Source organism: Paralichthys olivaceus, chromosome 24, assembly GCF_024713975.1.
Source record: "Paralichthys olivaceus isolate ysfri-2021 chromosome 24, ASM2471397v2, whole genome shotgun sequence".
In the NCBI taxonomy this organism is placed as follows: domain Eukaryota; kingdom Metazoa; phylum Chordata; class Actinopteri; order Pleuronectiformes; family Paralichthyidae; genus Paralichthys; species Paralichthys olivaceus.
This window is the reverse complement of record NC_091116.1, coordinates 3254961-3273509: the sequence shown is the minus strand read 5'-3', so window position 1 is coordinate 3273509 and position 18549 is coordinate 3254961. Positions and strand designations below refer to the sequence as shown.

The 18549-nt window shown below is 40.7% G+C and overlaps 1 long non-coding RNA gene across 1 annotated transcript; it reads right to left on the bottom strand.

Moving 5' to 3' along the window:
* Nucleotides 1-11272: 11272 nt before the first annotated feature.
* Nucleotides 11273-12658, bottom strand: LOC138407068 (uncharacterized). Its single transcript, XR_011240505.1, has 2 exons — nt 11945-12658; nt 11273-11699 (listed from the first exon to the last, which is right to left on the bottom strand). It is a non-coding gene; the product is annotated as an uncharacterized lncRNA (long non-coding RNA).
* Nucleotides 12659-18549: the final 5891 nt, after the last annotated feature.

Below are 18549 nucleotides of genomic sequence, written 5' to 3'. Positions count from 1 at the left end.
CTTGATCTAATTTTGTTAGTAATCTCTGTACATGGTAGTTTAAGTTAAACACACTCTTTCATATTCAATTTGTTCATCTTCTCATTTACTGATTTCTGAAATTTGTTTAGGTATTGGAGTGTCCGCAGTGCCAGGCAAAACGGAATGTCCTCAAGATAAAGAAGGCTTACGTCCCAATTGAGGTGACTGCACTGAAATAACTCCCTAATCCAGAATACGATTTCATTTCCATAACATGCTTTCTTTCCTCAGGTAACGGAGCCACTTGAGCTTGTGGGGATGGATCTGGTAGGAAAATTGACGCCAACCAGACATGGGCACCATTACATTTGTGTGATGACTGATTATTTTACTAAATGGACTGAGGCCTATCCTCTAAAGACAAAGTGTGCTGCTGAGGTCACAGAGTGCATCCTCAACTTCTTTTATAAGTTTGGTGCTCCAAAAGGCTTCTCACAGACCAAGGAAGAGAATTTGTTAATGAGGTAAGAACTCCTAATCCCATCTGAATCTTAAATTATATGGTGTCAATATGAATGTTTCAACCTCTCTTACAGCTCAACTACAATGTCTGTGAGAAGCTGGGAATAAAAAGAAGTCTCTGCTCTCCCTACCACCCCCAGACCAATGGCTTAGTGGAAAAAATGAATGGGACTCTGCAAAGGTATTGTAAATGTCTATTTCCGTCTTCATTAACACTGCAATGTTAAGGTCACAGTGTTGGGTGTATGCTATTGCAGGACCTTGACTAAGTTGGTGGGGGAAAAACCTAACACTTGGGATGGGCACCTCCAAGCAACACTGTTTGCGCTTAGAACCAAGAAGCAGCTCATCACCAGATACTCCCCATATTTCCTCATGTTTGGCCGTGAGGCCAGGTACCCAACTGAGGTTCCAGAAGAGTATGTGGTATGTAGTAAAGTACACATGTAATGTGTGTATTGAGGTAAAAATGGAAATTATGATTCTTTACTTCACGGTTGCTGTTACTGAACATTCTGAAGTGTTTCTTGACACAGGTGACCGATGTTGGTGTGGAGGCCCTCATTGCCCAGGAAACACAATATCTGGGTACACAGAACCTCCCAGCGCTCTACACCATGGCACTAGCCAACATGGTGAAGAATAGGGAGAAGATCAAGAGAAAAAGAGAGGAGATGGGCCAAGATGATAGATTCGAAGTTGGAGACAAGGTGATGAGGGCAAATAAACGTCAGGAGCAAAAGAAGGGGGGGGAATGGGGACCTCCATGCTCGGCCCCTTCACCATAATCAAATTAGAGGGGAAAAGTGCTGATATAGTGACAGAGAAAAGCAAAATGATTCACAAGGTCAACACTGACCAACTCAATTGATATATTGAGCCCACCCCACATATCCCCCACAAATGGGTTACTGACTCACCATCAGCCATTTACATCTCACCCTCATCTCCAACCGTCTCACCCTCACCTCCTACCATCTCAGTGTCATCTCCAGCCATCTCACCAGAGTTTGTCCCTGCAAAACTTGGCAAAAAAGTCAATTTAGACACTTTGGAAGCAGGTAATAGCAAATAATGAGTAACATTATTTTGATAATGTTTATTGCAAGTAATCTGTCAACTTTTTGCATAGTAGTAGAGACAATCTGGGCCAGGCAAGAACCAGAGGTGTTGTGGAGCAAAATTGGTCCATATCGTCTATTCACACACAACCTCCGGGAACACCTTTCTCCAGGGACAATTCTGGAAAGTGAGGTAAGCAAAGGTTTCAGCATTTTATTTTGCATTTTGATTTCATTACAGATCATAAACACGTACCTCACACTTTGTCTGAGGCAATTCAGTGGGGGAGGCAAAGGCCAGGGTTTTTTTAGTTGATTCTTTCCAGATGACTGACATTTGGAAAGGGAAAACCAAAGGACAGAGGAAGGTAAGTGATGAATGTGATTACACTGAAAATTAGGGAGGATTGTTTTATTCCTTCACTTGTAGGCCTATATGTTTGTATTCTTTGTTCTATGTTTATTTATTATACATCTCAATATTAGAGCAGATTGCTCATGTGAAAATTTTTTTCTGTGTACTATATTGCACAAATGCAGGTGGATCCCCTGGACTACGACGTTGTGTTTGAAGCTGTCTGCGAGAACCAACACTGGACACTAACAGTAAGGGGCTGTGGCTATAATCACAACATACAGCCCCTGTTGTTTGAATAATTCCTTATATGCCTTTTCTAATTTGTCCAGGTGATGTATCCAAAGGAGAGGTGCTCTGTTTATGTGGATTTGGGGCACAGAAAGAGGCATTAGCCAAATGCAGTGCAGTGACCAGGTAGAGGGGGGCAGTTTTATACATTTTTATTATGCTACACTGGGCTTTCATGAGGCCTCAACTGCTCCTGCTGGTCTTGTGAGACTATTACACACGCTCATCAAGAGGATGCCACATCATGTGGTGTTATTGTGTGTAAAGTAAGTGAATGTGCTTTGAATCAATCATTTCAAAAATAAATGTGTGGTGGTGGGGTATGGTTAGGGCGCCAACTGCTGGACAACAGGGAGGAGTGGCTCAGCTGGTGATCCGACAGCTGGGCAGAATCAGGTAATCAGGGCAATCAATAAAAGCATGCTTGTAACCTGGTTCTGTCTCTTGTAGTAGGCTGGCGTCCTGAGACCTGGAGAGTGGCGGACGTGTGCGTGCGTGTGAGCGGGATTAAAGACCCATCCAGATAAAGAGAGATAGCGAGAGACATATATATGTGTGTGTGTGGGTTGCCAAGGAAGGCACTTAAATAAAAGACTTTACGCAAGCCATTCTCTCCTCCCGTCATTCCCCGGAGTGGGCCGAGTATTCCCACAAAATGGTTGGACCGTTTCTGCATCTGTGTTTTCCACTTGTTTCTTGTTCCAGTTAGCAGACATGATTTTAAATGGAGACATGTTGGATGTCATTTTTAATAAGCCTACTATCCTGTATCAAAGAATGCAGATAGGTCAACGGCTGATCCAAGGAACAGGTTGGTGTTTTATTTGTTTTTATTAGTTATTGTAAAACAAGAGCTATTTATTTGAGAAAATAACATAACTATGTTTAATGAACAGATGATTTGTCTGGCCTTTGTTGAGTGTTTGGTGTGTATGACACAGATGTGCAGTGGGTAAGGCAGATTTTAAGCACTTTCAGTTGATGCATGTCTTACTTATGGTACTGTCATACGTGTTAATTTTTTTTCTCTACTTCCAGATTGCTTGTACACTGTGTGAGAGCTGGTTTCATTCAAGCTGTGTTGGGCAACCACCAGTGGATGGTGACCTTTATTGCTCACTGTGCATCTAATAAATTATGTATGTACTGCAACTCCCTCCTAGCTGGTCTACCTGCTAGTGTTATCCAACTACTGCAGCTCATCCAGAATTCAGCAGCTGGAGTGGTCTTTAATTTACCTAAATTCACTCACACCACTCTGCTCTTCATATTACATTGAATTCATATCATATCATATTCAGCTGGCTACGTACCACATGCTTTTCAGGTACCTTGATTGATTTATATAAATGTCAAAAAAATAATAGTTCCTTAATCCTCTTATAACTGTTTTGTGTAGTTATTCAGAGGTTGTGTATTCTGTGTATTGTGTGTGTGTGCGTGGGTGGAAGCATAGCTTTTGATATTTTTACACAAATAAATACCTTCACATTCAGACCAGGTTAGATCTTTGAAATGACATTGGAATCGAGAAAAACCATCATGGGGTCTATTAAGTTAAAGTTAAATGTAGTTGACATCTCACAAATTAAGGCAACTAACTATGCAGTTCAACAAATGCAAACACAATCCTGTTAGTGAAGATGCGTGCGCAGGTGTGCATTTGTGTTGTGTCTGTTACAAGCCTCTCACTACTTGTGTTTGTATTCTTGCATCACACCAACCAAGGTATCAACGAGCACACGAAACGCGCACTAATAGTAAACACGCACAATATTGGTGGCTTTTGCTTCTGTCTATAAACCGCAGTTTCCTGCCCATTCCTGTGTTGCGTCACTCCTTTTAAACAATGATCCTGCTATATGTTACTCCCCTCTTCCCCTAGCCTTTCAGGGGACGTAACAACATGTATATTTTATATAAAATATGTGAGTTACTTGAAGATTCAAAGAGTGAACTAGTTTTGATGGCTATTGTCTTTATGTATGTGGGACTATATTTCTATTCAAGTCAAAGACAATACAAATGTCATAGCTGCGCCGGTTAAAACCAAATCACGTCATACTTTATACCAACGTAACTTGTAATCCTCATACAAATAGAATTGGACGACACCTGTCAAAAGGGTTCTTATATGGTTTTGTTGAAATAAATCAAAGTAAAACTGTTTTAAAAACTAGATTTTGACTGACCACCAGGGATCTCCTGGTGTTTGAGGAGAATTTGGGACCACTAGACTGTATCTTACAATTAATACAATTAAAAAGGAAGAAAGTGTTGTAGTGTAATCTGTAGGACACCAATGAAGTGTGTAGTGAGTTTGGTGACACTACACTGTATCATAGTGAAGCTTTTGATTAATATTCCTATAAAAATTCCCAGAAATTAAGAAAAATGCCTTTCTTTGAAAACAAGTGTTGTAGTATAATCTGTAGGACACCAATGAAGTGTGTAGTGAGTTTGGTGACATTACACTGTATCATAGTGAAGCTTTTGATTAATATTCCTATAGAAATTCCCAGAAATGAAGAAAAATGCCTTTCTTTGAAAACAAGTGTTGTAGTATAATCTGTAGGACACCAATGAAGTGTGTAGTGAGTTTGGTGACACTACACTGTATCATTGTGAGTTTATTGAATATTCTTTGTGACGTCTCTTTTCGGTGTTGCACTTTTTAGACGGTCCCTGCGCGCTGCTGTCACAGCCGGCTGCACGTAAACACTATTGAATTGGTGTGGCTCCGAGGATGGCTCGTTTTGATGAATATCAGGTTGTAGCTCGTTGTCTATCCTTCTATGGTTGAAAATAATATAAAGGGACTTTTGTGCTCTTGAGCAAGGCACCGCCCCCCTCCCCCCAACATCTGCTCACCGGGCGCTGACAACGGCAGCCCACCGCTCCAGTATGTGTGTGCATGGCATCTGTCTATGTGTGTTCCCATGCATGTGCGTGTTTCGACAGGTGCCAACTGGATGGGTTAAATGCGGAGAATGAATTTCATGTATGCATGTAACAGTGTGTAAAAAAAACATGACAATAAAAGTTAATCTTCTTCTTCTAAATGCAAATGGGCTGAGGACAAAAAACAGAAGACAGCAAACATTGAAAATATGTGACTCTGATATCATATGTATTCAAGAGACACATTGGGATGATGAGTGTGTGAGGGAAGCGGAGAGAGAATGGATGGGTGAGGTGTATGTGAACAATGGGGGAACCAATTCAAGAGCTGCAGCAATATTAGTTGAAAGAGGTGCAATAAAAAATGTTAAGAAAAGTGTAGATGATGGGGATGGGAGGGTGATAGGGATTACTTTTGAGCACATGGGTAGGGAATTTCAATTGTTAAATGTGTATGCACCAAATGTGGAGGAGGAGGGTTTTCTTTGAAAGCTTTATATACATTTAACATATTTTTATTTTTTACATATAACATTTCACAATTATAGTCTGGATTTTTTTCACATTTTAAACTCTCTTTTTGTAGGAGAACATTTTTTTCTCACTCTTCTTTCTTTTCCTCCTGTCATCCCTAGACTTGAAAGGGACTCAGATGCAGAGGAATGACAGTTACCTCAGACTTTTTCTTTATATTCTTCAACCCCTCAAACAGAGTAACCAAAATAAAAGCCTATGAAAAATTAGCTATCCAGTCCATGGAGAAATATCCAAAAATAAACAGGAAGATAATTCTTCCAATAACACAAACCCAGTCCGTGAGGGAGGGAAATAACACACAAAAAAACCAAAGAGAAATGTATGAACAGAAAATCACTCCATTAGGAGGTATACAAAAGGGCTAAGAACTACAAACTCAAGACACTCCCTAAGGAGGAAAACCAAACTCAGTAAAAAAAAAGCCCAAATGAAAACGCACTCCTAAAAATCAGGGGCTCCACTACACACTATAAAATTGTTAAATAATACAAATAATCACGTGCGACGAGCAAAGCTGAGATATAACATGGACTGTGGCGACTGGCTGGGGTGCATGGCAGAAACGATACACTCAGGCACAAGACAAAGAGAGACGCAGACTATAAAACAAATGAAGGTAATGAGGAACAGGTGGACACAATCAGACAATCAGAGCGGTGACACATGAGGAAGGGCAAGTGACCTGAAACGAGAGGAGAGTTCATTTTCAAAATAAAACAGGAAGTCACGAGACAAAAACCCAGAACAAGACAAATCTCACCGCGGTGTGACACCTCCCAGTGTTTGGTTTTGCTGTAATTAATACATGCTATTTTAATTCTATTTTTCACATCCTCCCAATATTCAAACACATCATCTACAAACATTAGGTCATTTTTAATGTTCTTTAGGAATTTTTCTATTTTCTTTTTAAATACTGTGTCATCTAAGAGGCTGGAGTTGAGGCACCAAACCCCTCCTCTTTTCTTATCGACTGAACCTCCGACACACAGGTGCATATATGCATGATCACTCCATGCGTTGAATTCATATTTGAAAAATGTTATTTCTTTGAAAGTGTTAGACGCGATTAGGCATAAGTCTACTCTGGATTGTTTTAACTTTCCTTCTACTGATTGTCTTTTTAAGAAAATGTTGATACCTTTGTTAAACACATTAGACATTAAATTAGTTTAGGTCATGACATTTTTCAGAATCCTTCAGCTGACATCATTTCTGAACACATTATTTTTTGATGTCTGTTTTGGTCAGTGCTACATTTAAATCACCCATCACAACAGTTCTTTCAGTTCACATGGAAAGTCATAATGAGATATTTCCGGACACCACAAATAACCGCAACGTGGGTCCTGACCACCTCAGACAAATGTTGGACAAACTGTGGGCCACAGAGTGGAAACCACACTCACATTTTCTGGTCTTGTCCGAAGTTGAGTATTTTTTGGAAGGAAGTGTTAGACGCCCTGAGAGAAGTATTTCACCAAAATATCCCTAATGACCCAAGGAGGGTCCTCCTTGGTACAATCCCAGAAGGTTTTGAGGGAAGAGCCAAAATCTATCTCTTACAAATACTATTGGGGGCTGCTATTAAGTGCATCACAATAAGATGGCTGAATCCGGAACCACCAACATATAATATATGGCTTAAAAAAGTATGGGAACTGTATGAGATGGAACAAATTACGTATGCAATAAGACTACAAAGACCCACATTTCTAAAGAGATGTAGCCCTGTAATGAGTCTGTTATTGCAATAAGAATGGTGTACTTTTGTCTTATTTAGTATTACTTTTTTCATTTATTCTGTTTATTATTTTATTCATCTATGTATTTATCCCTTCTTTTCGTGTTTTTTTTCTTTTGTTTTGGTTTTTTTACCTATTACATTTTGTCCCACTTATATGTGTAAGTATATATTGAAATGGATACCAAAGCAGCTGTAAATGTGTAAAGTGTAAGTAAAAATGTAAAATTGTACTGTATGTATGGAATGGAAGATTTTGGTGAAAATAAAATATGAGTTCCAAAAAAAAAAAAGAACAGTTCTTTCATTGCACCATTTTTCAAGTTATTTAAAAATATCTTTCTTTCACATTCTGCATTTAAAACATACACATTTATTAATCTATACATCAACTACCTTCCACTACACCTACTCACCATCCAAACTACCAAAAGCCGAAGACAGCGACTATGAGGACATCAGACGAGAGATGGAACTACTCATTGTAAGTCTTGCTATTATGCCTCAACTGTATAAGACATTCACCTGCAATTATATGCACATGCCATACATCACTAACCTACCTAACTTTGTGTTTTTTCTATCCACAGTACAAAACTGATACACTCCTCTCACCCCCTTACAAAAAACCTCACAAGCCATGGCCTGTCTCTCCTACAGAGTCATGTCCACACTTAACACACTAACCCGACAAAATCGCACACAACAAAAAAGTCTCAACTATATGCGTAAAAAAAGCCACTGAACAAACCGCGTCGACGCGCAGAAAAACAAGCTGATTGCCAGTTTACACAAGGAGATAGACGACATACGTCAGAACTTCCAAAATAATGTTCACGACAATGCAGACGCTCTCGTGGCTTCTCAGAAAGACGGTAAGTCACACTACAACCTCATCACAGCTATCAACACTGCAAACATCCTTTACATTTATACTGCTTTTCCTGTCATTACAGAACTACAGAACAGCCCTGACGACACCTTGACCAATAGCGACTCCACTTGATCTCGCCTTTACACCTAACTTCCAGCACAGCCAACATCTGTACTACATTGCGCTGCTTTTAACTTTTTTTTGTACTTTTAATAAAATTTAACTTGCTTTACTGACGTCACCTTTTTTATGTCACCACTTCAGACACCGCTGTCACGCGCACAACCACAGTTGGTACAACACAACTTCCTTCAACTACATGAGAAACACTCTGCTCATTCACCAAAAAACAAATAAGTTCCATGCATCAACAACGAGCATCTCAAAAAATAACACATATCAACATAAATATATTGTGTACCCATTTTTCAATACAATACTGTGCCTCCTCACATTTTTGGTTCACATTCAGATAAAGCCTCTTGATGCTAATTCATAAGATTTACAGATTAGATAACAATTACTAACCATTACATTATCTCTCACACAATGTTTGTCTCAGGTAAGGCTTCAGGCCTTGGTTATGCTTCCTGGTGAAAACAATGAAACAAAGTCTGAAGGTGTAGGCATAGCCATGCAGCAAGTCGTGTGATGGCGTTTGTGGTTTGAAAGTCTTATCATCATCCCCACACTCACAAAATAGCCTCTTGACATCATGACACCAGCTCCACAGAGAGTCAGCCATTTTGATTGGTAGATGCATTTTGCTGACATTTATGTCTGTTTCCACACATTGCATATCATCAATCTCCTCCTAGAGATGTAATGGTAATGCCTTCAAACTTGGTCAGGTTACTCTTCAGACATGGGGGATTGATAGTGAGTATAATCTTTTCCAATGTCTGAACACTATGGGCTCTCTCCCTGACGACTGCGTCAGGTCCCGAGATCGCAAGTACTCGGGCCCGTTCAGTGCTGCTTGCAGTCCTAGGTATTAGGGCCTAAGTGCTGTGAAGCAGCGAAGGCCCTATTGAAACTGAAGGAGTTATTATTATTCTCATTGTTTGTGCGTTTTTAGGGGGGTTTCCATGGGTGAAAACTCACATTTTCATATGAGCTATACATTGTTTCAAATGTAACACAATGTCGAATCACAGTAGCTACTACTTTATCCTGTACATTCAAAAACAACTTGCCTGTGAAGTTGACGGCATTCTATCTCCAAGCGCTGATGGAAACACTTCATCCATGGCAGCCAACATGGTTGGAGAGAACTGGACAGGATTCGAAGGAATGGCACACTCCTCCAAAGGCACAGGTCCTCCATCCATCTATAATATTACAACATAATTCATGACTACAGTCTGGCGTGTACACATACACTACATGCACACATACATAATTACATCATCAAATCAAATCAAATTTTATTTGTATAGCCCAAATTCACAAAACATATTTTGCCTCAGAGGGCTTTACAACCTGTACAGGTAGTGAAACCCTCTGTCCTTAGACCCTCGGTTTGAGTGAGGAAAAACTTGCCCACAAAAAACCCTTTTAACAGGGAAAAGAACAACTCCGAAGTGACTGTTGTCTATCTGGTTCAGCAGTGCGCCGACACAAATGTGAAGAAAAAGTCACGACAACAGACCTGTTAGCAGAAAGCTAACGCAGATTTGAAGAAAAAGTCACGACAACAGACCTGTTAGCAGAAAGCTAACGCAGATGTGAAGAAACAATCACGATAACAGACCTGTTACCAGTAAGCTGCAGCAAATGTGAAGAAACATTCATGACACCAGACCTTTTAACGGTACGCTGACGCAGATATGAAAAACCAATCACAACAACACACCTGTTAACTGAGCAATTATGCTCAAGCACACAGACTCAGCGACCAATCACAGCCATAGACTATATAAAGATGTACATAGTGTCCGTGACGTCACCCGTTGGTTTCTGAAGAGTGAGAATGAGACTCGCAGTGGACGTTTCACCAAGCGCCATTTTGCCGGTGCCTGACCTCCTAGTTCCTGGCTAATCCATAAAAGAGCAAAGAGCAGGACAGCGAGTGGATGTTAGATGAACTGAGTGAAGACTGACAACTGAGGCACGCCCACAGAGCTGATCGTTACCTGGTTAGCTCAGGCTACAGAGCTATGCTACATGCTACACGCTACTGCTAACCGGCTAGCGCTGCGGTGTTGTTGCTCCAAAATAGTCACAGTCGTAACAACGAACCAAACACAGGTAAGTTACCCTAAAACTATGGAACAACAAAACCTATTGATTTGTCTATTATCATAATCGTACTACATATACTTACATGCCTCAAGTGGTTTTTAATGTTATTGTGGTAATTTACCGTTTATTTAACATATATAATGAACAGTTTGAAGAAAGTTCACAATCAGAATCAGAAAAACTTTATTAATCCCCGTCGGGAAATTCAAACTTTGACTAACTTTAGTAAAGAGATCTGTTGTTATTTGTTTGTAATTTTAATAAGTTAATATTAATCAGCTGCATGTCTACGTTGCATGTGATACAGACTTGTATTACCACCATTACAGCCACATTTTTTAGCCTGTTATGGAATTCACAGCGATTTACACTCAGTGCAGATGTGTAATTATATGACAGTTTAGATGTGATTATAATCTCCACACACCACTGTTGTAAACAGTACTCATATTTATTATATATTTATCTGTTTTAACACTGAGAGAAGTTGAGGGACTTGATGTGGACTGTTATCAACAGCACTGTGACAGATTATCACCTTGATGATAACAGATGTGGTATAAAGACATTTTATAAATTTGTACAATGTTAATTTCTGTTAGTACATCACTTTGGCTGAAATCTGTGGTGCTTCCACCTGCTGAACACAGAATAAACTGTAAGTACCAATCTTGGCTGTTTAACACAGCTGACATTACAAAAGTATTGTAATTATTGTATTGTACAGTATCTGTAAATAATCGTGCTTCTCCTATGTTCCTTAATATCTACATATGTGATAATTATTTCAGCATAAAATATCCTTTATTGTGACTTTTTCCATTTCATTTCATCAAGCAGTGCAACACCTCATGTCCTCAGAATCCACTGTGGCAGCAGCAACATATTGGAGATCGGCAGCTTCAGACTGGTCAACATGAGGACAACCTTTACAAGCTTCATCTGCACAACACTTCATGTGTTCCTCCCTCAACTATTGATAACCTGCAACTGCTTACAGTTGGCAGTCATTGCAAAGTGTCATGGATAATATTGAATATTGAGTCAATTTCTATATCCATTATGGTTGGTGAAATTAACACTGTTATCACAACAATGTTCATCTTTTACTTTCTGATTTGATAAACTTTAGATAAAAACATTTCTTTTTTGCCATAACAGACTCAGCACAGCTGTGTCCCTCAGGTTTGTCCGTCCCTAATAAAATGACTGGAAACATACAAGTATGGCATTATTGCAAATATAAATTACTTTCAAACAAAGTTTGTGTGCTTGTATTCTGTGGATATTCTACTATGTATTTGAATATGGTTTGTGATTACACTGAAAACTACCAAGACAATGAATGTGCAATATGGAGTTCTTCCACATCGAAACTTTTGCATATATAATGTAAAGCATTTTGTGCAATTCTTTGCTTTAATTGTTAGTAAGTTATGAAAACAAGTCTATACCTGGAATCAGTGCTGAAGTGATGAAAAATGCCCTGTTGTGAAGCTGACAATGACAGAAGGAGAAAGCTGGTACACAAGTTGCTGGCAATTTTCTGAACATTTTTTGGTGACTCCCCTTTTTCACTTTACAGTTTTGTGTAACCACATTTTTCTTCACTCCTATGTTTTCTATAAAACCTTTTTGGTCTAACCAAGTACACACTATTGGGCATAATAAAAAGCACTGTACTCTTTAGTCAACTTTGTCATCATACACATTTTAAAATGTAGTTCTTCTGCTTGTTCAAATGCTAAGCCATACTTGTACATACACAGAAGTAGACTTCATTCCTGTAATATCCCCCCTTCTATTTACAGTTTTGTGTGAGCATCTTCTGTATCACTACAATGTCACTTCTCTGCTGTGCTTGTGTTGCACTGACCTGTTGCTGACAAATACAAAACTAACCACAACATGTGGCTGTATCTGCAAATATTTATCAATCATTTATCAGCGATCAACATGGCACACGAACACCAACAAACACAACTTCTTACCAAATTACACGCCTGCACTGCCCAACACATGCTGTACTTGTAACATTGCATTAGCCTTCTGCAGCGATGTGATGGTAAAACATACTTTCATTTCACTATAAAACTTGTCTGCACACTTTAACCCAAGTTTATCAACCACACACACTGTGCTGACTCTACATCCTATGCATGTCGCACTCTTTCCAAGAGTGTCTGGCTGCAGACCTCTCGCGTCAGGCCTCTTCCTGTGCAGGCTCTCGTCTCAGGCCCACCTCCAGCGTGGGGCCGTTTAGGACCGGAAGTGCGCGCAACAAACTTCAAAATAAAACCACCTCCAGCGTGAGGTCGGTTGGGACCGGAAGTGCGCGCAACAAACTTCAAAATAAAACCACCTCCAGCGTGAGGTCGGTTGGGACCGGAAGTGCGCCCAACAACGTGAAAAGCTATTAGTTTCTTAAATATATGTAACACTTTTGATGTTGTCAATCCTTTATTTGTGGCATTTACCGATTACACCAGCAAAATATTAGTCTTAATGGGGTAGGGTTATGCCTGTCTACCTGGAGTCCCTCTGAAGAGTATGAACACATCAATCTATGTACATTTGTTCAGAGACTTAAACGCTCATGCATAACATTTATATAAGGTAAATGCCTTTTAAAAAAAAAAATCTATTGTATTAAATGATTCGACTTTTGTCTTCAATGACATTAAGATCTTAAGACTATTGAGGCCAATTAGGTTGTTAACTATGCTTAAATACAAAATTGTCAACATTTAGGGAGGAGAGGAATAGATAAAACTATTGAAATGCAATAACTCACCTGTGATCTTCATTGTATAATATAAGTAAATAAATAAACATATAATAATTAATATTAATATACTATATAAATATGTATGTATAAATATAAGTAATGCATATAAATGGGCGGCACGGTGGTGCAGTGGTTAGCACTGTTGCCTCACAACAAGAGGGTTCTGGGTTCCAACTGTGTGGAGTTTGCATGTTCTCCCTGTGCATGCGTGGGTTCTCTCCGGGTACTCCGGCTTCCTCCCACAGTCCAAAGACATGCAGGTTAGGTTAATTGGTGACTCTAAATTGTCCATAGGTGTGAATGAGAGTGTGAATGGTTGTCTGTCTGTATATGTCGGCCCTGCGATACACTGGCGACCTGTCCAGGGTGAACATAAGTGGTATAGAAAATGAATGAATGAATGCAATGAATACTATATAAATATATAATATAATTAAAGCAATAAGGAAAACAGATAAAAGTACAAAAATTTCAAAAAAGAACAAAATCACTTGGTTCTATTCAGTCTTTTATTAAACACCATCCTTATTAGCCGTCACTTGAGTTTCAGTGTAGGTTGTGTATCCTCTTTTATCCACAATCTCGTCACAAAAGACCCACATGTCATCCACATTTTCAAATTTGAATTTGAAGTGGTCAAGGATGTCTTCTGTCTCCTGGTTATCAAGCTGGCAACATTCTTCTTCGTCCCAAAGCCTTCTGTACTGCCTTACAACCTCTTCCACTTCTTCCTCTCCCATAGTGAGGACACAGGGAAGCTCCACCTTTGTCGAAAACAAATGTTGGTTTGTTTCAACCCACTCTGCGGCCTTTTTGCAGTGATGAAGTATCCTGGCCCCCACTTCATCCTATGAAAAAGACAGAAAAAAGGTAGTCTTGCTATAGCAAAACTGCTGTACAAACTCTGTTATTCTCATGGAAATAACAGTGCATATAAATTAGAAAAATTAGACTTCAAATAGAACTTTTGCAAAGAATAACTTAGTTATATTTCTGGGGTTGTCTGAAATAGATGCCACTTGCCAATGTTTTTGTGGACACAGGATGTTCTTGGTTTGGCACAAGGACAATGCCAGGTGTGAGCTGTGGAGTTGTATGTCACCATCACCCTCCCAAGCCGACTGTAGTGGTGCAAAGCTGGCTCGTGTACAGACAAACAGTACTGTGTAGGATTTTTTTGAAATGAAACCTCTACACAGAGAGGGACGTGGTCCTTCTGTGCCTGTTGTTGCCTTTTTTTGCAGGTTGCCTTTTTTGCCTCACCAAAGAATTTCAAGCTGACCATTTCCTCCAGTGTCTCGTCCTTAAGCCATTCCTCTGTGGCAATTTCTCTGCAATGGTCCAGTGAGCGGATGTGCTCACACTGGCTAAAAGTTAACCCACTCCTCAGTGCCATTAAGTGATACTGCCTGCATTCTTCAAGTTCACACTGCACCTTATGCAGGTGGCCCCAGGTTTTTTTTTGCACATGAATAGGCACTGAAAATCCGTGGGATGCTTTTTGTACAGCAGATATCCCATTTGTTGCATCTACACAGATAGCCCTCAACACACCGTCACTGTTTTTTTTCTTTCTGTGTTTCCTGTGAATGTGCTTGTTCAAATTTTTTGCAAGGCAGATTAGGCCGCAATGAGAACATTTTGCCTTCTTAGAACTTGTATGCTGGATAGAGGAGGAGGAGGTGGTAGGCTGAGCAGCGGAGGAGGTGGTAGGCTAAGCAGCGGAGGAGGTGGTAGGCTGAGCAGCGGAGGAGGTGGTAGGCGGGGCAGCGGAGGAGGTGGTAGGCTGAGCAGCGGAGGAGGTGGTAGGTAGGGCAGCGGAGGAGGTGGTAGGTGGGGCAGCGGAGGAGGTGGTAGGCTGAGCAGCAGAGGAGGTGGTAGGCGGGGCAGCGGAGGAGGTGGTAGGTGGGGCAGCGGAGGAGGTGGTAGGTGGGGCACAGGGTGCATCTTCTGGAAGAGTGGATGGTTGAAGATGGGGGGGGTCAGGTGCAGCAGATGTGTGACAGGTCTGCAGGTGTTTCTCCATGTCCGCTCTTCTTATGACGGTTTTGTCACAGGGACAATGGAAATGTGGAGTGTTTCTGCAGTCTAAACTGCATTTGCAGATCTTTAGGTCTAGGAAGAAGTCAACAAAAGGTTAAATTTGCCAATGATTAAAAAGACATATGAGCACATGAAAACACAGACACATTCACATACACATACCTTTGAATGTGATGGCGTTTTTTACATGTACATCCAGATGTTTCTGGAGCCTTCCTCTTTGGCTGGGTTTATATTTTGGGCAAAGGGGGCAATGGAAGAGCGTGCAACAAACTGTGCAGCGCTCCACTTTATAGCCCTCACTTGTTGGAAAAATGGAGTGATGCATCTACATAACACAAAATAGTGATATTATATTCAATATTTTATTTCAGTTGAAGCAAGTTACACAGCTTCAGACTGATTGTGATGTTACATACTTGTACTTTGCAAAAAATGTCATATCACTAACACCACGGCACAAACGCGCCTCGTAATAAGTAGGCCAATACCTTGTTTATTACAGGTAACACTACACAAAAGTAAATATCGTAACACCTATCAACAGAGCTACCAATTGATTTATTAACGGTTAGATATAGCAGGAGGGGGGTCAGCAAAACCGCGGAGAAGCGGACTTGCAGATCTGAAAGGTAGCATAGATGCTGAATGCAATTTAGCCTATAAAACTCGTATTTTGTTCAACATTTAGCTATGTCTCAAATTAATTATTTAACGCATTACAAATAAACTCCCTCACTAACAAACTTAATTAGGTAGTTACGTGCAAACATAACTCATGCACCTTCATTTTTAAAAGTCTCACTTACTGTCACAACTAGCACGTGAGCGACGTCGGAGTCTCCGCCTTCTGTTTTTTTCTGGATCCGAGGAATTTTTTTTCATTTCCGGGCCTCACGCTGGAGGTAGGCCTGAGACGAGAGCCTGCACAGGAAGAGGCCTGACGCGAGAGGTCTGCAGCCAGACCCCTCTCACTCTTTCTGATAATCCGCTCACCTGCTGCTGCTGCCGTACTCCGGCGCTCTTGGCAACACGCCAAGAACACTCTTAAAATTTTCCTCCACATTTCCAATTTTGTTCTCACTTATTAAACAAAATTCCATGACTTTGCACGTCTCCATCTGAACTGCCGTACCACAACATACAGTCGTACTGCAACATGCACATAACACCTGAACTCCACTGTTATCGACAGCTATCCAATTATATCATGCCTTTACCTAACGCTACAATTATTAGCACTACTCAGAAAACCTACGTCTGTCAATGCAAACTCTAACTGCCCATTTCCCTTCTCCTCCCCAACAGCAACGACCTCCACTTCCACTTACCCTTTCTCCCCATCTAAAATACCCAAAGCCGAACACAGCGACAATGACGAAATCCGTCGTGAGATGGAGCTACTCACTGTAAGCACTGCAATTACGCCTCAGCTGCATAATACATTACGCCTGCAATTATATACACATGACATACATCACCAACCTACCTAACTTGGTGTTCTTTCTATCCACAGTACAAAAGTGCTGCACTCCTTTCACCCCCTCACGAAACCTCACAAGGCATGGCCCATGTCTCCTACAAAGTCATGTCATCACTGAATAAACAGACACAACAAATCCGCCAACTCCAGAAAACCATTAAATATCTACGCAAAAAATGCACATAACACGAACGCGCCACAGCAGTTGTAATATAATTTTTTTGTCACTATACTATGTCACATACGGTGTGGGCGTGGCATGCAGCAAAGGTCGTGTGATGGCGTTTGTGGTTTGAAAGCTTTATCATCATCACAAGATCCTGATCCTTGGCACACATGTCCACGCTGACGACCTGTTACATATGTAAATGTTATCGTGTGTGGGCGGAGCAAAATGGCTCTGTAACGCCCCTACAAATCTTCAAAGCCCCCCTGCCATTGAGGTTAGTTTTGCGTAGGTGGACGAAATTCTATACACGCCTTCGTCATGCCCAGACACACAAAATAGCCTCTTGACATCATGCCACCAGGTCCACAGAAAGTCAGCCATTTTGATTGGAAAATGCATTTTGGCACCATTTTTGCCTGTTTCCACACCTCGCATATAATCAAACTCCTTCTAGAGAATTAATGCAAAGCCTTCAAACTTGGTCAGGTTACTCTTCAGCCATGGGGGATTAAAAGGTAGTATAATCTTTTCCAAAGTCTGAAGGGTGTGGCTGTGGTGACGGCTGAAAATTCAGGGATTTTCTGTGATTTGCTGTACAACACAAACTTGCTTATAACTTGTGCTTACATTGTCTGATCTTGACCAAACTTCTTAGGGGGGATGCTGGACTTGGCCTGAATGCGTACATATGCCCATAGTGACATCTATCACAGCGCCACCTGCTGGTGGTTGCAAATGTCTCTTTAATGGAGAGTTGCTAGTTCACCTCCTGGGCACTGCCGAGGTGCCCTTGAGCAAGCCACCAAACCCCCCAATTGCTCCCCGGGCACTTTCATGGCTCACCACTTCCTCAGGAAAGGCAGGATGCAACATGTCATTAAGGACTATCAGTACAATTATTAGTTTTGGCCAAAACGGCTCCCCATTTGCCAAACATTTCCTCTAGCCCCCCTTTCGAAATCCCCCCTTTCGGTAAAGGGGGATTTGTAGTTATGAGAGCAGTGTCTTCTTGATGAATTTTTACTGAACAAATCACCGGTTGTCTCAGTAGGCAGGATTGTTGTCTTCACTAACGAGGACTGTGGTCTTCTCAGTTGACAGTCTGTTATTTTCACAAGCTAATAACTTGAAGCAAGGGAACTTGTTATTTATACGTTTGGTAGTTCAGTGGACCAAAGAAATATCCTTTGATGTCTAGAGTTTTTGGTTCTTTGATTGGATTTGATAAGGATTTGGAGGCCAGCCATCCCTTTGATGGTTGCCCCCACGTCAATCATCAAAGAAGATTTTTGAGGAAGCAACCGTGGCGATTTTTATAACTGCACAACATGGTGGCCCCTCTGGGTTTATCAGGTTTACTTCTATATGATGCACATCATTGCGGAGCATACACAAATCCTGAGCTAGGCGGCTACTATACACATGTTGCACTGATAGCTACAGTGATCCCTGTCTGAGACTGAGGTTAGTCTCTTGACCAAATGAAGAAAATCAATCAAGGATTTCCGATACATTAGATAATGTGTGATATGCTTGAGGGAATTAATGAAATATGCTATGAAGTGTTGAATTAAGT